This window comes from Eleutherodactylus coqui, chromosome 1 (assembly GCF_035609145.1).
Source record: "Eleutherodactylus coqui strain aEleCoq1 chromosome 1, aEleCoq1.hap1, whole genome shotgun sequence".
Classification (NCBI taxonomy): Eukaryota; Metazoa; Chordata; class Amphibia; order Anura; family Eleutherodactylidae; genus Eleutherodactylus; species Eleutherodactylus coqui.
Window position 1 is genome coordinate 109,105,981 of NC_089837.1, and position 20,499 is coordinate 109,126,479.

Sequence of the window (20,499 nt, forward strand, 5' to 3'; positions counted from 1 at the left end):
CGCCCATTGACTTCAATGGGGTTCGTTATTCGAAACGAACACCCGAACATCGCGGGAAGTTCGTTTCGAATAACGCGAACCCGAACATTTTGGTGTTCGCTCATCTTTAGTCGTTAATAGAGATGAGCGAACGTGTTCTTCCGAGCTTGATATTCGTGCGAATATTAGGGTGTTCGGTATGTTCGTTATCCGTAACGAACACCATGCGGTGTCCGGGTTACTTTAACTTTCTTCCCTGAGACGTTAGCGCTTTTTTTTGGCCAATATAAAGACAGGGAAGGCATTACAACTTCCCCCTGCAACGTTTAAGCCCTATACCACCCCCCTGCTGTGAGTGGCTGGGGAGATAAGGTGTCCGCCTGATATAAAAGTCTGCCCCTCCCGCGGTTCGCTATGGATGCATTCTATATGCGCTCAATGGGGCCAGCGGCAGCAGCGCTGACCCCATTGAGAACATATAGAAGACAAATCCTTCTTCTCTGGCACAGCTGTAACAGCTGTAGCAGAGAAGAACGATGTTTGCCCATTGAATTCAATGGAGCGGCAATACAGCATGTTCCACTGAATGCAATGGGCTGCCGGCGATCGCAGGATGAATGGTCGGAAAGGGGTTAAATATATAACCCCTTTCCTGCAATTCATCCAGAAATGTGTTACACTAAAAATATATACCGGCGTATAAGGCGACGGGGCGTATAAGACGACCCCCCAACTGTCACCTTATACGCCGGTAATACAGTGGAGCAAAGAATAAAAATCATTACTTACGTTTTTAGATGATCTGCGGCGCTCCTGCAGGCTGTCACTCCCTCCTAATCCACGGCAAAGTATTCCTTTCTCCACGAAAGGCTTGAAATCCCCGCCTCCAGAAACACAGCCAATCACAGCCATTCAATGACATCATTGTCATTGGCTGTGATTGGCTGAAGGCACGTGTCTTTCTGGAGGCAGGGATTTCAAGCCCTGCCTCCAGAAAGCAATACTCTGCCGTGGATTAGGAGGGAGCGACAGCCTGCAGGAGCGCCGCAGATCATCTAAAAACGTAAGTAATGATTTTTATTCTTTGCTCCACTGTATTACCGGCGTATAAGGTGACAGTTGGGGGGTCGTCTTATACGCCCCGTCGCCTTATACGCCAGTATATATTTTTAGTGTAACACATTTCTGGATGAATTGCAGGAAAGGGGTTATATATTTAACCCCTTTCCGACCATTCATCCTGCGATCGCGGGCAGCCCATTGCATTCAGTGGAACCTGCTGTATTGCCGCTCCATTGAATTCAATGGGCAAACATCGTTCTTCTCTGCTACAGCTGTTACAGCTGTGGCAGAGGAGAACGATCTTTATGCTGACAGTGGGGGGGCACTCTTGCCGCTATTGTGGCTTAATAGTGGGACCTGTGAACTTGAGATGCAGCCCACCATGTAGCCCCTCGCCTGCCCTATCCGTCACTGTGTCATTCCCATCACTTTCTTGAATTGCCCAGATTTTCACACATGAAAACCTTAGCGAGCATCGGCGAAATACAAAAATGTTCGGGTCGCCCATTGACTTCAATGGGGTTCGTTATTCGAAACGAACACCCGGACATCGCGGGAAGTTCGTTCCGGATAACGAACACCCGAACATTTTGGTGTTCGCTCATCTCTAGTCGTTAACATTATAGTCTTAGAAAATCCCTTCTGCCTGCTGCTAAATTTCCGATGGCAGCTGTAGAGAGCGCTGAAGCTTCTTCTGCTCCGCTGAGCAACATCCTGAACTGATGTCTCCAAACTGACAGCTTGTCACCTGATCAGCGTGGACTAGAGGCGGGACTACTTAGCAGAAGAGACCAATCGCCAATTCCTGAAAGGAGTGCAGTGGACATAAACAGTGGTAAGAGGAAGTGACTTACCGGAAGAAAGAGCAACCTGTAAATGCCCATATGGAGTTTGTGCTTGGCTCTGCCTCCTGCTCTCCAACTATGTGATGCTGTACAATTGCTTAGTATAGCGTGTGCACATATTCTTTCTAGCACTCGTTATTTAAAAGACTTTGCATATCTGATTTAAAGAGACTCTGTCACTATCTTTTTGCACCCCTCTCTGAGAGCAGCATAAGTTAGTGCATACCACACTCATTACAAAGATATGTCCGTTGTATGGATCTGTGCAGTAGTTTTGGAGAAATTTACATTTTATAAGCAGCAACACATGCACAGAGGACTACTTAAAGTAGTCCTGGATATTCATGAGCTGCAGTCTAGCTACACCCACCCCGCCCTCCAGCCATTGATTGATGACTGTCTTCCTATTACTGGGCACAGAGAGATAGCTGCAATCAGGGTGGGTGTGGCTAGCTGCAGCTCATGAATATGCAGGACTAGTTCTGTGTATGGCTGCTACTGATAAAATGCAAGTTTCTCCATAACCACTGCACAGATACAAAAGTAAGACATACAGTATCACTGCAATCAGTGTGACAGGCACTACCTTATGGCGCTCTCAGTGAGGGCTGCAAAAAGATGGTGACAGTGTCTCTTTAAAGCTGTTGAATACCAGTTATCCTTACAGTCACTGTCCAATTTTTAGTAAAGTATTGTTTATTTGGTAAACCTATGTAAAGCCTTTCTATATATGACATCACATTCCACACCTGTCACCCATTGTATAATACAGCAGCACGGTGAACAAATGCTGGCAGTGGACCACAAAGCTGTTGGGGAAGAAACAACGGGAATTGGAGAGGTAAGTAAATCATTGTTATTTTAACAAATATTCAGCTTAGTGGCCAATCTTTTAAGCTTGTGAAATCCCTTTGAAGAGAATATGTCATCAGGAAATAACCTACTGCATAAATCAAGTTTTTATATGAAACATACTTTTTAAGAATATCACCGAGGGAATCACTAATGTTAAAATTTAACTTTTATTTGAATAATAAATTAAGATGCGTGAAAGCCTCGTTTTTTCCTATATAATAAAACCTCTATTAAACTAATATGGTATTCTGAATTGGTTTCAATAATTGCTTGTATATATATATATCTTTTATGAAGGAGATACTTTTATAGTAAGGAGGGTGTCTATCACTGCTTGAAAGATAACTAATAGCGTTTTAGCGCTACAACGCCAAATGGTATCAGTGATATATAATACCCCCAGACCAGACCAGTCTCCTATTAAGAGCAAAATTTATTCGAACACGACGTAATTGTACTTCTCTTGATGACTATGAAGTAAAATCTAAAGAGATGAGTCAAAGATTTGCCGATAGGGGATACCCACAGGAAGTGGTGGCGGTGGCTGAGGAATTTGCTAAAAAGTCAAGCAGAGATGAATTTCTTAAACCTAAGAAACGTCCTACTGGAGACGGTAAAATCCGTCTGATTGGTACGTACGACGATCAGTCACATGAGATAAGATATATCCTAAATAAATATTGGGATATCTTGCGGAGAGATAAAGATCTTGTGGATTATCTTCCTACTAGACCTCTGATAACCTACAGACGTGGACGTAATTTAAGGGATAGACTGGTCCATAGCCTATTCCCACCTAAGATATCGACTGCATCTTGGCTAGGATCGGATTTACCAAAAGGCACATACCGGTGTGCGGGCTGCAAAGCCTGCAAATATATCAAACGTGGTGCTACCTTTACATGTTCGGTCACGGGTAAACAATACCAAATAACGGACTTCATCAACTGTAGATCCGTGGGCGTCGTATACAAGGCTACATGTACATGTCCGCTCGATTATGTAGGAAAGACCACCCGCCAGCTCAGGAGACGAGTATTGGAACATATCGGGAACATAAATCGTAGCGAAAAGACAAGCCTTGCGATGCATGTACGTGAGAAACATAATAACGATCCAGAGTCGGTAACATTTCAAGGTATAGAGATTATCAGAGACAATGGAAGAAGGGGAAATTTGGACAGGAAACTGATGCAAAAGGAGACAAGATGGATTCATCGATTAAATTCATGCGTGCCTAAAGGCCTTAATGAGAATTTATCTTTTGCGGCATTTATTTAAATTCTCTCAGTATGTAATCAGGCTGCATCATAGATTTAAGTGCTAGCAAGGAGTGTTTACTATATCATCTATGATAAACTATAGGTAGCCACGGCATAACGATGGATTGTCAATTAGTTATGCCCTAGTATATAAGTTGCATGACCAAGATAGGCATTGTTATTATAAATAAAACTGATAGAGGGATTGGCCCTATTAAAATGATAATTAAACAGATGAGTGTCATTAAATAATAAACACACTATAAATGACCCAAAATATATATCTGATTTTTATTGATCCTTAATTCAATGTTGAGATCAATGCATCATGGCCAAAAAGAAAATAGCAATGTCATCTTTTCAGTTAACACTTACTATGCTTGTTCAGTTTAATATATGCATAGTGCCCTATAGTATAACATTGAAACATTACCTGAACAAACTCCTTTGCTGCACATCTATGTACAGGAAAAGTCCGTTCTTTAAAAGCCCATCCGGGGATTACCTCAGTCCGGCGATCCACTACTCCGCGTCATCATGCTGCGCTTGGTTGCCGGGTAACGCGGCTGCCTCCACGTCAGTGGTTGGCAGTGGTTGGCGCCGCTTTCCCGTCGCCAGGGCGCATGCGCAGCGACGCCTCGTCATCGCGTCCATCGCACTGCGCTGGGTTGCCGGGGAGCGCGGTGGCTGCCACGTCACTGGTTGGCAGTGGTTGGCGCCGCGCTCCAGGCGCCTATGCGCATGCGCAGTGATGCCTCACCACCGCGTCCTTCGAGATGACAGCGGGGGAGGTGGTTAAATGCCTATTGGCTGGCCGTGACGAGCCCCCGGTAAGGGAGGCGTGGCCTTTCACTTATAAGCCTCTAGTTGAGGTGAACCTACCAATGCTGCTCAGTTGAACACAGCCGTCAGGCTGTACGTGTCTGCACTTAAAACAAACCATCCTGATGACACAGACATAAGAGAAAGATCTGTAGAAACGCGTCGATGGGGCTGTTAGAGTAGTAATAGGGGTAACATTGGGCATTTATATATATTGTGGATGGTATTCTTGAGAAAATTTGAACCATCACAGCCTAATGTTTCCCAGACAGATTGGGTGACAAACATCTAAAAGGGGTTGAAGCACTGAGATATTCCTGCAAAACCAAGAGGAATCTCATCATACCCATTTGTTTGACCACTCGTATGCATAAAGGCATTAGTGTAAGAAGAGCAGAGGCGGCGCTTTTTCATTGCCGCTGCAAAGGAAAAAGACTCAGCAATATATATCAGATGCTGGGTTCCTTTCCTTTTAAATATATTCTGTTAATTGGCCTTTCAAAAGGAATCTGATATGCAATCCCAATGAGTCAAATCCGCACATGGTGATTAAGGGGATGTAAACTTTATCAACAGATTCTTTTTGAAAAACAATTTTGCTCTTAATAGGAGACTGGTCTGGGGGTATTATATATCACTGATACCATTTGGCGTTGTAGCGCTAAAACGCTATTAGTTATCTTTCAAGCAGTGATAGACACCCTCCTTACTATAAAAGTATCTCCTTCATAAAAGATATATATATATACAAGCAATTATTGAAACCAATTCAGAATACCATATTAGTTTAATAGAGGTTTTATTATATAGGAAAAAACGAGGCTTTCACGCATCTTAATTTATTATTCAAATAAAAGTTAAATTTTAACATTAGTGATTCCCTCGGTGATATTTGTTCTAGAACTTATTCTGGGAATTGTTCTGTCACGGTGACAAAATACTTTTTAAGAATGTTTGATTTTTTTATTTTTTTTTTTACTTTTGTATTTGCTTATATTAAAAAAAAAACCAACTAAAATCCTGCAATTTTCACATAACAGGCTAACAGGCTAGCACTTTCCGATTTTGTAGAGAAAACGTTTCCCTTTATCATCACAGGCAGGATTACAGTGAAAGGTGATACCTATATAGAGATCCACCATTCACAATAGGTTATAGTCATAGCTCACATCCTCCCCCTCCCTGCACAATGACACCCAAATTTATAGAGCATGCTCATAACACTCTCCCATATAAAGAAGTCAATGGATTCCCTCCAGTCTATTGTGCATATGGCCCATGAGGCTGCTGTAAAAGCATATCTATATATGCTGTTTACTGTCGCTCAGACAAGATGGTCATCCCTATAGAACATGTACAGACAATAGAATTTAAAAAAAATCTACAATCAAAGAATAAAAAAAGTTTAGCTAAATTCAATACGTTTCACAATCTGGTTTTAATTAGTAAAAAAATATATATAGGTTTAAATTTGAAACAACAGGAAGCACAGTGAGCATATCCTGTAGTGGATTGTCATTGGATTCCGTGTCACAGAAAAATTGCTAATAACGTTTGGTGGGAATAAAGGTACATGACATTTACGCACACCTGGATTCCTCATCAAATTCTCTATCAGATATATGTCACATGCAGCCATTCATGTTTCAAAATATCAACTTAGTTCTTAGAGGCTGGACAGACATCTCTCTGGGATGATTTAGTGATTCTGCAGTGAGCAGGGTGTTAGACCCGATGATCCTGGAGGTCCCTTCGAACTCTACCCTTCTATGATTCTTTCAAAAGGGCCACCGTGTTGGTACCGTCCCCTATAAATTTGCCCCCTTCCTCTTAGCAACATACCACACAGACAATAGCATTCCCAACCATCGTTTTCCATTTATTCAGGTGTCTCCATAACTTTGGACTACCCTGTATATACTTAGTTTCCTTAAAACATTATAGTACAAAGCCTTGGGTTGAGAACAATGGAAGCATGTAGTGGAAAGGAAAAGCAAACAGATAACCCTTGTTGGACTACTCAGGGTGTTCAAGAAGAACGAGAAAAGGCTATTTCACATTCAGTTGGGATATCAATTGCAATAGATAATTAGGATTCCTAGATTGCCAGAAGGGGGGTTCGCGACTTCTCTAGTGCAGTGGTATTTGCAATGATGAGCACTTGGGTGGCTAGGTCCCTCTGTTTGGCACAAAAAGACTTGGACAGAGTGCAGAGTAGAACCGCTGGAGCAGTTGGTTAGTGATCTCCTTTATAAGATCAGGAACCTCATTCCAGAATTATTCGATCTTTGGGCAACCAAAACAAATTGGTGACACAGTGCCAGAATGAGAATTACACTGCCAGCATTTATCTGAATGGAGGAGGTTAAAGGGGTTGTCCCGCGCCGAAACGGGTTTTTTTTTTTTTCAATAGCCCCCCCCGCTCGGCGCGAGACAAACCCGATGCATGTGTTGAAAAAAAAAAACGGATAGTACTTACCCGAATCCCCGCGCTCCGGTGACTTCTTACTTACCTTGCGAAGATGGCCGCCGGGATCTTCACCCTCGGTGGACCGCAGGTCTTCTGTGCGGTCCATTGCCGATTCCAGCCTCCTGATTGGCTGGAATCAGCACACGTGACGGGGCGGAGCTACGAGGAGCAGCTCTCCAGCACGAGCAGCCCCATTCAACACGGAGAAGACCGGACTGCGCAAGCGCGTCTAATCGGGCGATTAGACGCTGAAAATTAGACGGCACCATGGAGACGGGGACGCTAGCAACGAAACAGGTAAGTGAATAACTTCTGTATGGCTCATAATTAATGCACAATGTACATTATAAAGTGCATTAATATGGCCATACAGAAGTGTATACCCCAACTTTGTTTCGCGGGACAACCCCTTTAATATTATATAAATGGCCTGGAGTCCAGTACTGTCTAGCAAGTATCTTAAATACGTTCTCTGGATTTTAACATATCTGGAGAGGCCGTGGAAATGTTTTATAATAAAGGTAGTATCTCCTTTTGAAAAAGTAGTATGTAATTTATTTTCCCAAGCAAGAAGATAGCTAGGTTTATTAGGTAAGTTACCAAATAGAAAACCTATATCCATTTTGGAAAGAAGCCCCTTGGAGTGTTTCAAGTCAAGAAGGTTTGCAAAGAGTAGGGAATTTAGATATGAATTGTCTGCTTGCTTCCAGTAGTGCATGTTTATGTGAATAGTACCTGATTCTGGTGTTCCCAGAAAGCCTTGAGCAGGGCTGGAACTGAACCCAGTTGACTCTGTTCACATCTGCATCAGAACAGTCTGTATTCATATTCCATCATAGAAATAGAAAAGCGGAATTCCAGCCGAGGACAGTTCCATCACATGATGAACATGTACAGTGCCTGATGAATCTCATTAACCAGGATGAGGTGTAATGTGCTATGTCTTCAGGTTCTACTGCAGCCAGATGAATACTTCAGCACTGCTATGCAATTGATAGTATTGGATTCCAAATATTTAGGCAGCAGATTGTTGATGTCCTGAAGGTTGTACTCCCCCGTTAATTTCTTCTGTTTCCCTTTATTTTCCATTATTAGAATCAACCACTAACTGCGAATATGATTAATAGTGGTCTAAGGTTTAGAACTCTTAAGTGGCTCTTCTTTAAATGATTATAATCTGAGTGTTTTTATTAAGGAATTTTATTAAGGAATGGCATGTAGTACTTGTCACTAAGTGCTGGACTTTCTCACCAGTTGTGAGTCCACATGACTTAGGGCTCGTTCACATCTGCATATGTTTTTCCCATTTTAATTCTGTCTGGCTCTTCCATTTTTGGAGCAGCCAAACAGAATTAAAATGGAAAAGAAACAATTTGGGTTTTTTTCTTATAGTTTTCAATGGCTTTTGAAAAAAATGGGAGTGCTTCTGATTGTTCCTGTTCCGTTTCACTTTTGTTTTTTAAAGTGAACCAATAACACAGTCAGCAAAGCTATTTGTTCAGTTTAAAAAAAGGAAATCAAATGTAACGGAAGCAAACTGAAACACTTTCATTTTTTTCAAAACCTGTGGAAATCAAAGGGAAAAAACTGGAAATGTTTATCCAGTTTGATTCTGTTTGACCGACCTAAAGACAGAACAGCAAGATGGAATTGAAATGGAAATGACAAATGCAAATGTAAACAAGACCGTAAGGCCCATTTAGACCAACAATTCTTGCTCAAAATTCGCTCTAAGTCATCTTTTGGGCAATAACCGTTGCATCTAAATGCACAGACATCGTGCAGTTTTCGTGCACGATTCATTCCTCGCTCAATTCTAGTTTTCTAGAATTGAGCGATGAACTCTTATCAGCGGTGCAGGCTGTTATCACAGTCGGCAGCACTGACAAGATTCTTTCAGCTCGTGTCTCGCTGGTAGTTCACAGCGGGATGCGAGCTGTAGGCACAAAGAAGAATGCAGCTGTTTGCTTATGCAAAACAGCTTTATTGTTTGCCGAGCAATAGCGGTGGTGTCCCTATCTGCCTGCATAGCTCTTTAGTAGCTAATTAGCTACTATAGACTATGCAAAGTTGATCACGCAAAACTGTCACTCAAACTTTCGTTTGAGCAATTTTTGAGTGGTCATCTTTCAGTGTAAATGGGGTCTTAGCAGTTGTGTGCTATCACAAACATGTACGTCTGGTTGCAGTTCTGTTTTTACTATTGACCTCACTATAACTTTCATTCAAACCATCACCATTCTTCCCCAATCTGTAGATAGTTTCTAAATTCTCTCATGATAATAGTAATTACCATGCACACATTACATCATAATATGGGAAAGTGGGTAAATGTCAAAAAGAAAACAAACTCTTACTGAAAAGACTTTTAATATAAATCCAAGGAAAACTAATTCCCCCTCAAAATAAAGTTCTTTGCAATGACCAAAACTTTGCATAATGTCACAATATATTTTCTTCTATAGTTCTTCTAGCTGATTAAGAACTGCATTGAGGGACACAAATAGTTAAATTCTGCTAGCTTGAATCCTTGGTAAGAGCTGGAAAGGCATGTAGAATATAAATAGTGTATACTATACCACAAGCCTCTCTAGGGTGAAGGGTTCAGACGTATCCATTCAGAAAAAGCATCTTCTCACATTAATGGTTATCAAATGCTGGCATCTGGGATCCTTCAGGCTTCCAGCCTCAATGACTCATTTCCGTCAAACTATTTTCACTTCCACCCACAACATTTAATTTTTTGTCTCTTGGGAAAAGGTTAAAGGGAGATGTGCTCTAGTCTTCATCAATGTTAAAACAACGAGACAGCACTAGCATGGCCCTTATATATCATCGTAATCACACTCTATATGCTGTAGTACAAAATGGTACAAGTGTATCTGAGATAAGAACAGTACTGTGTAAATGTTTTCGGCAGGTGTGGGAAAAATGCAGGAAAGTAAGAATTTTTTTTCAAAAATAGAAAGCATCGATTGACTCCAAATTTATTCTGCAGCAGGCCAACAACCCCAAATATCCAGCCAATGTCATTAACAACTATCTTCAGTGTAAAGACGAACAAGGAGTCCTGGAAGTGATGATACGGCCCCACAGAGCCCTGATCATCATCATCCAGTCTGTCTGGGATAACATAAAGAGACAGAAGGATTTGAGCAAGACTATATCCACGGAAGATCTGTAGTTAGTTCCCCAAGATGTTTGCAACAACCTCCCTACCAAGTTCCTTCAAAAACTGTGTGCAAGGCCACCTAGAAGAATTGATGCTGTTTTGAAGACAAAGGGTGGTCAGACTAAATACTGATGTGATTTACATTTCTCTTTTGTTCATTCACTTTGCATTTTGCGAAGTGCTAAAAAACTGTTAACTATTTTTGAAAGTGTTTTTCCTTTGCAACATTTTTTTCCACACCTGCCTAAGGCCTCCTGCAGACGGCCGGATCAGATCCCGCTGTAAGAATTCTCGCAGCGGGATGCGAGCCGTGCCCCCTGCAGTGACCACCGCGGCTCACCTCCTCCCAGCGTCTTTTCCGCTCTGCTATGTGCCAGCTGCTGCCCAGCCGGCATATGCGCAGAGCAGAGCTGGCGCATCAGCTGTGACATTTCTGTGCAGGCCTCTGCAAGGCTCGCACAGAAATAGGACATGCCACGATTTATTTATCACGCGAGTTTTCATGCGGTCAAATCGCTGCTGTCTGCATGGGATTGCATTATCAATTTCTGCCCGTGCCCACTGCCATAGGATTGCATTAGATCGGCGTTCCCCAACTCCAGTCCTCAGGGACCACCAACAGGTCATGTTTTCAGGATATCCTATGGTTAGAACACCTGTGGCAATGTCTGAGGCACTGACAATAATTACATCATCTGTGCAATACTGAGGAAATCCTGAAAGCATGACCTGTTGGCAGTCCCTGAGGACTGGAGTTGGGGGAACACTGATCTAATGCAATTCTATGGCAGCGGGCATGGGTGGAAATTCTGCGGGAAATCCCGCCACAGAATTTCTGCCCGTGTGCAGGAGGCCTAATACTTTTGCACAGTACTGTATATTATTTTCTTTAACTCAAGAAAGAACAACATGGAAATGGTAAACACAATGCATCAAAAGACCCTGTTAGTAAACATGGTGTACAACATGAATGAAGAGGACATGTTTATTCCTTTTTTCATCTATGACATACATGCACGTCACAGAGTTGGAGGTTGGATATAAGGTGAGCAGGTGCCGGCTGTTTGAACTAGTTGACATCCTTCACAAACAGCTGTTATAATGGCTATTTCCAATAGCAGCTGTTTGACAGATGCCCTATTAATCCTAACTATAGTTTGTAAGAAATCAATTGGAGAGGGGAGTCCCCCCTTTTTGATTCACCATCGCTCCACTGGGATGCAATCAATGTTTGCCATGGCTGACATCTTTTAAACTCTATTAGGCCCTGCCAGAGGTGAACATCAAAAATAAAATGTACTGCAATACAAAAGTATTGCAGTATAGTGTAGAAGTGATCAGTTGATCAAAAGCTCAAGTTGCTTAAGGGAACAAAAAAATTAAGTAAAATGTAGTCAAATAAACGTTGTTTTTTTTCAATACAAGACAGAGCATGTTCAGCAGTCAGTATAACTATAATATATAGATGCGCCCTTCTCGTGAGGGCAAAGGTAGGAAAAATAGGGAGACAACTTGAGCGCCGGTTCGAGATTCCAGCGCAGCTAAATTAGCCAGACTGCTTAACACATTAACGTTAAAAGGAAACAGCAACATCAAGAGAAAGAGAACCGTAACCATGATAGGGAGAAGCGATGAAATGTCAGCGCTAAAGATCTTAGCGTGGGAAATGGGAGGGGGGAGGAAGGGTCTAGAAAGGAAGGACGGGGGTGGGGGGTCAGGTGGGAGGGAGAAAGAAACATCTCAGTTCATGAACATGTCCAAGAGCCTCAAGCTACGCCACGGACTCCAAATCTTGAGAAATTTGTCATGGGTGCCTTTATTCCAACTCGATAGCTCCTCGAGGTTAGAAAGCATATCCACTTTTTCTTTCCATTGTTTCAGAGAGGGGGGTGTATCACATTGCCAGTGCAAAGGGATCAGAGCCTTCGCTGCATCAATGAGAAAGGCCATTAATTTGTCTCTGCGGGGATGGAACATCGAGGTGGGCTTCCATAAAAACAGCACCTCAGGTGAAAGAGAGAAATTATGTTTAATCTTCGTCAGGACCTCCCCCACACCCCTCCAAAAGGGCAACAAGGACGTACAGCTCCACCATAAGTGGAGGTAGGAGCCCACGTCACTATTACACCTCCAGCATTTGTCTTGTGCTGATAATTTATAAGCATGGAGCCACTGCGGAGTCTTATACCAGCAAACAAGGAGCTTATAATCGGTCTCCTCTGCCAGAATGCAAGGAGAAATTCCAAAAGAGGTCCCAAGTATTGAGTTAATGTCTTTCTGTGATAAGGATATGTCTAGTTCTTTCTCCCATGAGGAAATGAAAGTTGGTTTGGTAAGGGTCTGTGGGACAATGAAACATTTACGAATCGATGAGATTCTCCTTGAGTTAATGTCATTGCTTCTCAGGGTGCTCTCAAACGGTGACAAAGGTCTGGTGGATCTAAAGATCTTAATAAAGTCTCCCAGCACTCCGATCACTGAGGCCTGGCTTAGGAAGGAAAGTTTATGTGAAGGCAACAGGGTTTGTAACATCTCCAATGGTGGGAGATGGGCTAAAGCCTGCAGGTCTCCTACATTATACCTTCCAAATTTTTTCCACACCAAAGTAGAGGCTGAGTCTGACTTGAAGCCTAATAATTTGTGGACTAAATTTAAGGGGGTGACCGGCGAAGGGGTCGGGGCCAGTCTATTCCTCAAGCTATCCCAAACCTCACAGGGGCCTCTTAAAAGGGGATTAAAGTTTTTTGCTCTGTACCGTCTTTTTTTTGGGCACCACAAGTCTTCTATTACTGTTTCTCCACTGTAGCCACAGGCCAATGCCGGGAGTATGCCATCTCTGGTCGGGTGCACGAAGTTCATTCAATAGCTTAGCTGAGCTGCCCGATAGTAATCGGGAATATTGGGGAGATCAATGCCACCCTCAGCACCCCTCTTAATCATTAAACTATAGGCTAGCCTCGGTCTCCTCTGCCTCCAAACGAATCCCGAAAAGATAGTGCGAAGGGTTTTAAATAAGCTTGATGGGAGATGGATAGGGAGCATCCTAATCCTGTATAGGATTATGGGGAGAACATACGTCTTCAGAACATTCTTCCTACCGAACCATGAAATGATCGGAATGTCGTAGGTTCTCAGAGGATTTTTGATTTTGCTTATAAGTGGAAGGAAATTAGTCCAAAGAGGTCTCCGACCACGTGAAGGGGGAGGCCAAAGCCACGGTTCTAGAGACAGTTAGGGGTATGGAAATGTTAAGCACTGTGGACTTGTGGAAGTTTATTTTAAAGTTTGAAATTTCCCCAAAGAGGTTCAGCAGTTCCACAAGCCTGGGGAGGCCCTCCTTGGGATTTGTGATCAAAAAGACAATGTCATCTGCGAAGGCAGCTGTAGACAATAATTTATCCCCTATAAGTAAGCCCTTTATATTCGGGTCCTGTCTTTTTTGGGCCAGGAGAAGTTCAAGAGCCAGGATGAATAATGTGGGGGAGAGAGGGCATCCTTGACGAGTTCCGTTTTTAATCTCAAACGGGTGGGACATGCAATCATTTATTTTTAGTCTCGCATGCGGGTTGGCGTATAATGAAAAAATAGCAGAAACAAAATCTTGAGGTAGATTAAGATGAAGCAATACGCTTTTTATATAAGCCCAGCTAACTCTATCAAACGCCTTTTCAGCGTCAGTACTTATAAAGGCTAGTGGTATATTATGGCATTGGGCATAGTTAGCCGCATGGAGAAGTCTATGCCCTCTCTCCCTCTCACAAAGCCGGCCTGCTCCTCGTTGATCAGGAAGGGGACAAATGCTTCAAGTCTCTTGGCCAAGAGTTTCGCCCATAACTTGATATCAAAATTAATAAGAGAAATGGGCCTATAGCTGCCACAGAGAGTGGGATCTTTATTTTCTTTATGAATTAAATTATTGTTAGTCCGTTGGGAACCGGGCTTTTGTTGGGCGGGCAAGAAGCTAATAAATCCTTTACCGTGTTCTGGGAGATGGGCGACATCAAGGTGCTCGCCTCTTCTCAGCTTAATTCGGGCAAATCCAGTTGCTGAAGAAAGGAATCCATACGTTCCTTAATTTTTGTCACCTCTTCTATTGGGGCTGAACCCTGCAGATATATATGTATAGATCAGTGTAAAAGAGCTGGAACTCCTTGGCGATTTCCGATGAGGAGGTGACCAATCTCCCTGAAGAGGTTTTAATGGATCTAATTAAATTTTTTGCCCGCGCTTTTTTAATTAGCGACGTCATAAATTTGCTGCCCTTGTTACCTTGGGCGTAAACGACATGTTTCATGTATAAATTTTTTTTATTGAACTTGGATTCCAAGGTGAGACGCAAATCCTTCCTCAGTTCACCTAATTTTTCTAAGTTGGCGCTCGTTTGCGTAAGTTTGACATTTTGTTCTAGCTTTGCTATTTGAGCAAGCCTGTCGTCTATTTCTTTTTGTAATTTTTTCTTGATCCTAGGGCCCAGTGCTATTAGCAATCCTCTTACGCAGGCTTTATGGGCCTCCCAGACTGTGGAGATGCCGACCTCTCTGTTCAAATTGAGCAGAAAGTATTCTTCAATAGCCTTAGTGAGGGTAGCATTGTCATTTTCAAAATCCAATAGTGAGGGGTTGAGCCTTCATCTCCATTCTCTGTGCATTTGTTGGAGTGGGCGGAGTATGACATGGATAGGGGCGGGGTCGGAGACAGTCATTGGATCTATTATGGCTCTGTCAAGGGACGTGAGGAGGCCAGAGGAGATCAGAAGGTAATCCAACCTCTGGAATAAAGAGTGAATGGGGGAAAAGAAGGTAAAGTCCTTCACCGCTGGGTGGAGGAGACGCCAAACGTCAACCACTCCTAGCTCCTGGAAGGCACAACCGAGTCGCCTCAGCTTTACCTCGGGGACCTGAGAGCGGCCAACAGAAGAGTCCAAAAGTGGATTTAGGGTGACATTGAAATCCCCTCCCAGAATTATATGGCCCGATGCGAAGTGTTTTAGTACTTCTAGCTGTTTAAGCAACCAGGGTACCTGATCTACATTTGGGGTATAGATATTGGCTATAGTGATTTTTATGTTATCTATGGAACCCTTAAGAAATAGCACCCTTCCCTCGCCATCGGAGTGCTGAGAGTCACAAGTGAAGTTTACTGATTTATGGAAGTATGTGGAGACCCCCTTAGAGGCCGAGGTGGGGTGTGCATTATGGAAGCCTTGAGAGAAATTTCTGCCCGGCAATGCAAAACACCTATCCCCCTTGAAATGAGTCTCCTGAAGGAGAACAATTTTTGATTCATACCTTTTTAGGAGGAGCGCGACATTATGGCGTTTCAGAGGAGAGTTGAGGCCCTTGACATTAAATGACGTGAGACGTAGGTCTCCCATATCTTGCTGTCTTTAGTAACGGGAGGGTCAATCTGAGGATAGAAAACACCGTTAAGTAAAAGAGAACTGTCTGAAACTGAGAGATTTCGACCCACCTGAGGGGCAGGGGATTGAGAGTAAAAGGAAAAGGGGGGAGGGTAGTACAATAGAAAGGAGAACTAGTTACCACCAGTCCATAATAAGAATAGACTAGTGTTAACACTTATAACAGTATTAGAAGAGGGATCAACCGGATCAATACGTAATGTCTAGTAAAGACTTCCTCCTGGGCAGACAATTAAAAGAAAGTTCCTCTTTTTTTCAGGTGTCCATTTCCGCCGACTCATCTCTTGGCTTCTTTTTCTTATTTTTTGGTGATTTATGGTTGGAGACTAATTGCCAGCTCTCAGGTGAGGTTAACTTGGGAAACTTCGGCAGGTCCAGTAGTGGGAGCCACCCCAGGAGCTGTAGAGGCTCAATGTCTAATAGTTGCCAGACTTGTTGTAATTCCTCTCGGGAGCGGACATTGAACCTACGTCCTTTATGTGTGAAACCTAGTTCGAAGGGGAATAACCAGGCATATTTTATGCCTTTATCTCTGAGTGCTGCCAGGAGTGGACGCAAGGCCCGGCGTTTGGCCAGTGTTGAAGGAGCCAAGTCCTGAAAGATTTGTATAGGGACGTCAGCATAGCATAAATCTTTTTGTTGTCTAGCTGCTCTCAAAACTGCTACTGCGTCCAGAAATGCCAGCAGCTTACAAACAACATCTCTTGGTGGTTCCGATGCGGGGGGTAGAGGTTTTAGGGCTCTGTGTATCCTTTCTATGACGATAGAGGAAGCCCTTTCAACACCCAGCAGGGCAGAAAATATTTTGCTAGCCACTTTAGTCAGGCAGTCACTAGCCCATGACTCAGGAAGACCTTTAATGCGCACGTTGCTGCGCCTGCTCCTGTTCTCCAGGTCTTCCTGCATGGTGAGAGTTTTGTTAAGTTGGTTGTGCTGTGCCTTTAATAATCTTTCCATCTCACATGAGTGCGCAATGGGTGAGGCAGAAGTGGCCTCTAGATCTTTCACCCGGCGACCAGTATGTTTAAGATCCTCCTTAATTTCCAGGAGGTCTGATCTCAAGGGGAGTAGCGCCTGTAAGAGTAAGTCTCTCATAAATGCTCTGGAGACATTTTCCCCCTCCTCTCCGTCTGAGGAGGCCCCGTGATCCCCTTCCTTACTGTGCAGTGCTGCAGCCTCGTGAGCTGGCACCATCTTGAGCTGAGCGCTAGGGGAGCGGGTGCTCCGTTCTTTGAGGTAACGCTGGAGATCTGTCTGACCTTTGTGGGAACGCGGGGTGCCCAGGGGTTCACCCCCTCTCTCTCTGCTCGTCTTGCCCATCGGTGCTGCTTCTAGCCGCTGTAATCAATCACGGTGTGCGCTGCTGAGACGGAGCTCTGTGCCTAGACCTCCATCACGCTCAGCGGTCAGGCTCTGCCCCCCCCAAATAAACGTTTTTGAAATGAAAAACAGCAAAAAAAAATTCAAAATTCAAAAAAAAAAACCATTCCCTATTCAACAGAATGCAGCAGGGTCTAAGCAGACCATTATTAAGGCCTCATGTCCACAGGCGGATCAGATTCCACATGCGGTTTTCCGCAGCGCGAGATGTGTAGAAACCAATTGTCGGAGATCGCAGATGTAATGGTTTTCCACGCGGATGCACTGTGGATCATCTGCGCGGTAAAAAATAACCAACAACCCCAGCTCCCAGCCTTTTCCCCACCTTACTAATTGATTTTAACCTTCAAATCCACAGTGCATCCACAATTGTATTTGCGGATACACTGTGGACCATCAGCACCCATTGACTTCTATTGAGCCCGTCCGCACAGAATCTGCACTAAAATGGAGCATGCTGCGACTTAATTTCAGCACCAAACGGTCTGCAAATCAAATCCACATGCTTAAATTCAATTGTGGATGCCAATGCTTCCCTATGAGCATTTTGAATTGTGGGTGACCCATGCGGATTCTGCAAATCAAATCCGCCTGTGGGCCTTAATGTACTATAAGTTACTTCAGAAACTTGTATTAAATATTGTGCAAATCTTCACCCACTCATTGGATCAGGACTAATCTCTAAAGATTCGGGTGCCTGCGGGGGGCGGGAAGCGGCGGGGGAGAGTGTGGAGGAACGGGGGGGAGATCTCTCTCTCCCTCTCTTCCCCCCGCTCCTCCCTGCTCATTCCCACAACTCACCGCTCTCGAATCTTTAGAGACGAGCGGGCAGGTACTCGCATAAGGCACTACTCGCTCAAGTAGTTTGCATTAGCGAGTACGCTCGCTCATCTCTAATCAATTCACCTGTCCAGCCCTATATGGGTGAACGTTGTGCTGCTGACATCAGCTTGCTATTCCTCATAGCGGGTATAGATTTAATTTTCTGATGCGTAGACAGACAGCTCAAGATGCATGAGATTCCATATGCACACCAACATGGCCAGACTTGCCAATCAAGGCAGGGTTCGGCAGGGTGGTGTGCATACATTAATATCATCAGTTTTTAAAAACTGTTGGACGGATCAAAATAAGTGGCAGACCGCTGAAATGAATGTGTCTTTCCCTATCCTGTGATGAAAGACTTAGGGTACTTTTACATGGACCGACAGTCACCTGGGTGATTGCTAAAAAGAGCGATTATGGGTGACTATTGTCCCATGTAAATATGGGACCCAACAAGGCAAGTGAGTGAGAATCGCTCACTTGTCAGAGTCATTTGATTTTTATCTCACCTAAAAACCAAGCGATTCTCAGCCCATGTAAACAGGAAGTCATTAAGCTATGAACAACTGCCTGTTTAATTAAAAAAAATTACTCATTTAGAAATTGATGGCAGCCACACATCTCACAAAATGACAGGGCCATGTCTACTATTGTGTAGTATTCCCTCTTCTTTTGACAACAGTCTGTAAAGGTCTGGGAAGTGAGGAGATCAATTGCTGAAATTTTAGGAGAGCACGCTGTCCCATACCTGTCTGATGTAGGATTCTAGGTGCTCAACAGGTCTGGGTCTTCTTTACTGGATTTTCTAATGTTCCAAATGATTTCTATTGGTGAAAGATCTAGACTGCAGGCGGCCATTTCAGCACTTGGACTCTTCTTCTGTGAAGCCATGCTGTTGTGATGGATGCAGTATGTGGTTTAGCATGGTCTTGCTGAAGTATGCAAAGCCTTCCCTGAAAGAGACGTTGTCGGGATATGAGCATATCTTGTTCTAAAACATCTATATACTGCTCAGCACTGATATTGCCTTTCAAGATGTGTAAGCTGCCTATGCCATAGACACTAATACAATCCCATACCATTAGAGATGCAGGCTTTTGAACTGTGAACTGATACCGATATGGTCCCTCTCCTCTGTGGTTTCCAAAAAAAAATTTCAAATTTTGACTCCTCTGACCCCAGAACAGTTTTATATTTTGCCTTCATCCATTTTAATTGAGCTCTGGCCCAGAGAAGACGTTGGCATTCCTGGATTGCATTAATATATGTCTTCTTATTTGCTTGATACGCCTTTAACTTGCATTTGTGGATTGCACTATGAACTCTTTTCACAGACAATGATTTCTGGAAGTATTTCTGAGTCCATGCAGTGATTTGCATTACAGAATCATGTCTGTTTTTAATGCAGTGACGCCTGAGGTCCTGTAGATCTCAAGCATCAAATATTGACCATCAGGCTTGTCTGTTGTGCACATGAATTTCTCCAGATTCTCTGACTCTTTTAATAATATTATGTACTGCAGATGATAGGATATTCAAAGTCTTCCCAATTTTATATTGAGGAACTTTTAGATGCAGTTTTTCAGATTATTGAACCTCTTACCATCTTTGCTTCTGAGAGACTCCGCCTCTCTAACGTGATCTTTTTATATATGATCAGACCCTCCAGCTGATTTTCATTAGTAACACGTTCTTTTCTAGGCTTTTGTAACCCCTGTCTTAACTTTTGTGACGTGTTGCTGCCATCAATTTCTAAATGAGTTAATTGTTTTAAGTAAATGAGAAAAATGTCTCACTCTCACCTTATGATGTGTTCTGTTATGAATAAAATATGCTAATATGAGATTTCCAAATCATTTCATTCTTTTTTAATATATATATTTTTTTTACATTTTACACAGAGCCATAACTTTTTTGCAATTGGAGTTGTATATAAAAACAAAAATCTGGCCCAGTCTCCATCTGTCAACCTTTGCACTATCCTGAACCTATGTCGCACCTCCCCCTGCGACACTAGTACCAAGCAGAAGCCAGAGACAAAGTCAGACCTGGTTGCCAACTTGAATCACTAATTACATTAATACACTTATCCACCACTTATGCCAAGTCATGTTTGAGCCTTCAACCTCTCTGCATCGATTATAACCCTCTGCATCTAGATGCCACTGCACCATTATTATGCCTCAATATGTATCTGGCCCCTGCTCATATACTACTATCAATGAATTACTCTGCTAATAGGTTTTGCTGTGTCAGGCTATTTTGCTACATAAAGTACTGTGCAAATTGATTTCTAATTGCCGCTTCAAAACTACTCTGATTGTTCCCTGTGGTGAGAAAAGTCACAAACAATGATGATGTAACCTTTCTCTCAGTTAAATAAGTAGCCACATCCTACTATAAATGAA